The sequence below is a fragment of the Nycticebus coucang genome, chromosome 1, assembly GCF_027406575.1.
Source record: "Nycticebus coucang isolate mNycCou1 chromosome 1, mNycCou1.pri, whole genome shotgun sequence".
Classification (NCBI taxonomy): Eukaryota; Metazoa; Chordata; class Mammalia; order Primates; family Lorisidae; genus Nycticebus; species Nycticebus coucang.
In genome coordinates, this window is record NC_069780.1 from 134023490 (window position 1) to 134027688 (window position 4199).

Consider the following 4199-nt stretch of genomic DNA (forward strand, 5'->3'; position numbering starts at 1 on the left):
AATTGTTTTTTACTTTGAGTTAGCAAGAAGGGCTATTCTGAATATAGCTAATGACAGAATTAGAAGTCACTTATTCTAAGGAATTGGCAGGATTCCAAGCACCTTATTTATATAAGTATAAATAGGATTGGCATGATAGTCAAAGACTCTATTTAAAAAAAAAGTAACCAAGAGGACTGATTATTGGGATAGGTCCAAAATGCTGACTAGGCCCAAAATAGGTTCCCTATTTAGTGCATGCTAACATGCAAAGTCCAAGGAAGGAAAATGTTTAATAACAGCAACTTCTACTTTTTGAGCAGTTCTCATGTGCTAGACACTGTGCTAAGAGCTTTCCATAAATGATCATACATGGCCATCACAACAGACCCATGACTATCAGTTTATAGATGAGGAAGTAGAAAACAGAGGCCTTACATCTGTGTGCTTCCCCGCTGGTCAGAGGGGAAGCCGGGGTGGGAACCAGGCAACCTGCCTCCAAAGTCTATCCTCTTTCCTACTACCTAGACTAATCTCCCAGTTGCTTCTATAAGATTCACTCATGATAGGGCCAGGCACATGGCTCACACCTGTAATCCTAGCACTCTGGAAGGCTGAGGCGGGTGGATTGCTTTAGCTCACAGGTTCAAGACCAGCCTGAGCAAGAGCGAGCCCCTGTCTTTACTAAAAATAGAAAAACTGAGGCAAGAAGATCACTTGAACCCAAGAGTTGGAGGTTGCTGTGAGCTATGATACCACAGCACTCCACCTAGGGTGACAGCATGAGACTCTGTCTCAAATAAAAAAAAGATGTACCCAAGATTTGTGTTTGATTAACTTTGTCTTTTTTTTTTTTTTTTCAGACAGAGTATCACTATGTCTCCCTTTGTAGAGTGCCATGGCATCACAGCTTACAGCAACCTCAAATTCTTGGGCTTAAGTGATACTCTTGCCTCAGCCTTCCAAGTAGCTGGTACTACAGGTACCCACCACAATGCCTGGCTATTTTTTGGTTATAGTTATCATTGCTGTTTGGCAGGCCCAGACTGGATTCAAACCCGCCAGTTCCAGTGTATGTGGTTGGTGTCCTAGCCACTGAGCTACAGGTGCCAAGCCATGTGTTTGACTAACTTTTGTTTTCTCCAAACCTTTATGTCAAATGCTATGGAGAAAACAAAAGTTTATCAAACACAAACCATGCCTTTGCAGAGCCAAGCATCATGTAGAGATGGTAAGATCTGTGCAGAAATATGAGTAACAAGCATTTAAATAGAAGTTGCTATGTTCTAGGCATTATTCTAAGTACTTTACAGATACATATTAACTCATTTAATCCTGTGGTGGATGTTGTTGTTCAAAAGTAAACGGAGGCACAGAAAAGTTTGAAAGAGTTTGACCAAATAGTAATTCATGAATCAGGCAGTTCCAAGCCAAAACTGAGAACCACTGAGGGAAAATGGGGCTTTTATAGGACAAACAGGAGTAAAGCAAAAAAGCGTTTGATTGGTTACAGTTAAATAGCTGCTTTATTTAGCCTATTCCTTTGGAAAGTCTCTAGTTATGTAATTATAAGCTTTTTGGCTGTTCCTGACTGGTTGAAGTTAAATTGTGTTTTTCTTTAATGTAGGCATTTACAAGAAATAGTTCAAGACAGGCTTTGTTTATGTGGCAAATCAAACAAAGTTAAGGTCAGGTAGGAGGCCTAACTGGCTCTGTCACTCAGGGATTCTTCAGGCCTGGTCTCCATTTTAATTGACTTTATCATCTCTGTTTTATAAATGATGAAACTGACAGGTGCTTGAAAAGGATGAAGTTGATTTGAAAGTCAGTGCTGCAAGGGATGAAAATGTTGAGCAGCACAGAAATAAAGGCAAAGCCAGGACCTCGGCATACTCAGCACCTCCCGAGCTTGTTCAGCCAATGGCAAATTCACCCTGCAGGTTTTTCATCCTTTCTACAGTGTTTCATTTTAAAATTAATTTATTAAAGTAAAATTAATATTATCAAAATAAAATTAATTCAATACCTACAATGAGCGCCTTTAATGTACCAAGCCCGGGAAAGTCCGCTGGGGTGACATGATGTACTCATGAGGATCTCTGAAGGAAGAGAAAGGGCATCAGGATGGCTTAGCACAGGCGTCTCCAGGAGGGCTGGGAAACTGCCCAGCAGACAGAAGGCAAGGCCTTGTAGGCGGCATGGTCACTCCAAAGACCCAGAGCTGTGAAGGAGCCCAGCAGTGTGACACCTACATGGAGCTGCGTGTGGCTGGAACACAGGGCGGGGGCGGGGGAAGGCACGGTGCACAGGAGAGGGGAAAAGAATTATGGGTGAGAAGGCAGGGAGGGGAGAGGAGGCCTAGATCAGGAAGGTCCTTCGGTGACAAACTAAACCAATAAACCAGAGAAAGCTACTGGCAAAGTCTGAGCAGGACGGTGTAGTGATCAGATTTGTGCTTCAGGACTCTGTGAAGGATGAGCTGGAGGTGAGGGGCCAGGCAGGGACCATACTGAGGCTGTTATGACCCTGATAGGGAAGTGAAGCCCTCAGGGCGGCTGACCAAGTTCAAGGCAAACTTATGTAATGCTTTGCTGAAATCAATGTATTCTGTGTCTGGCATTTCTGTTGTTCCAACTATTTTCTCCCATTTAATTTTGTTTTTACATGTTTTATGCTTCTAAATCTATAGATCAACCATAGCCTCACTAAAAGTGGCACAGCCAGACATGTACGTCAGAATGAGACGCAGGAGGAGGCGTCTGCACCACCTAGGAAGGACTCTTGCCTGAATCACTCTTTGGATCTAACCAGCAGTTTGCAGGAAATGTGGGGACTAGAGGAGCAAGCCAGGAAGGAATTAGCCAAATCTAGAATGTGAAACATTCCATAAAACAAATGATCAGCTTCTGCAATAAAGTGCTGGCATGAAAGAGAAAGCGAGGTTAACTATCAGGGAATAAAAAAGATTCAGAGGAGTTCAATGAATCCCCAACAATAAAAAAAAAAAAAAGATTCAGAGGAGTAACAACCAGGGCCTTGCTCAAACCCTCATTTAAGGAAATAAACTACGAAAAATAGCTTTCCCAGTTCAGGAAATCTGAAAGAGGATGAGGTGTCAGATATGTTGAGGAACTATTATGATTAATTTGGGGGAGTTAGATGTGATAATGATGGGGTTTCCTTTATAGGAATATTTTAGGTGACATGCCATGATCTCTGGGATAAATGAAATGAAGTAAAATAAAATTCATGTAATGAAAATGAAAGAGTATTGGAATAACCTCGATTATTATTGGAGCTGGTAAATGAGCACATAGAATAAGTTTTCCTATTGTTCTGTATGTTTGAAATTTCCCATAATAAAAAGGTGTGTGTGTATTTAGTTAACTCTGCTCACTTTTCTTTTTTCTTTTCTTTTTTTTTTTTGAGATAGAGTCTCACTATGTCTCCCTCAATAGAGTGCTGTGGCATCACAGTTCACAGCAACCTCAAACTCTTGGGCTTAAGCAATTCTCTTGCCTCAGCCTTCCAAGTAGCCAGGACTATAGGCGTCCACCAAAACGCTCAGCTATTTTTTGTTGCGGTTGTCATTGTTTAGCTGGCCCCAGCCGGGTTTGAACCCACCAGCTTTGGTATATGTGGCCAGTGCCGTAACCACTGTGCTATGGGCGCCGAGCCCTCTACTCACTTTTCTACTATAAATCTCAGCACTTTAAAGAAAAGAAATATACTTCCTGAGATTGCAGCTTCACCTTCAGGTATGCCCACCCACGTGTGCATCTAAATGCCATGAAAAGCTAACTCTCCTCACAGAAAGGAAGGAATTTCAGTGTAGCCTTTTGGATTGAAAGACAAATGAAAATATTTTCTCCCCCCGCCAAAAAGAAAGAAAACAAATAGATATATATGTTTATAAAATAATAAACTAAATTCCCACCTCTCTAATATAACTAAAGTCAGTATTTGGTGAATTTCCTTGGATTCTTTCCTATGCACACAGTTTATTTTTACATCGGTAGTGATCATTTTGTATTTCAGATTTTACTCTTTTTTGTTCACATCCTTCATTTTACCGTATGGGCTTCATAGCCCGTGAGGAGCTGGCTCTCTAGAGCCGACAGCAAACATTTCTTCCCACGTCTGCATTTAGGGCTGGCACACTCGTAGCATGAAATCAGCCATGGTGGGAATATTAAATGATGAGAATCAGCACACATAAT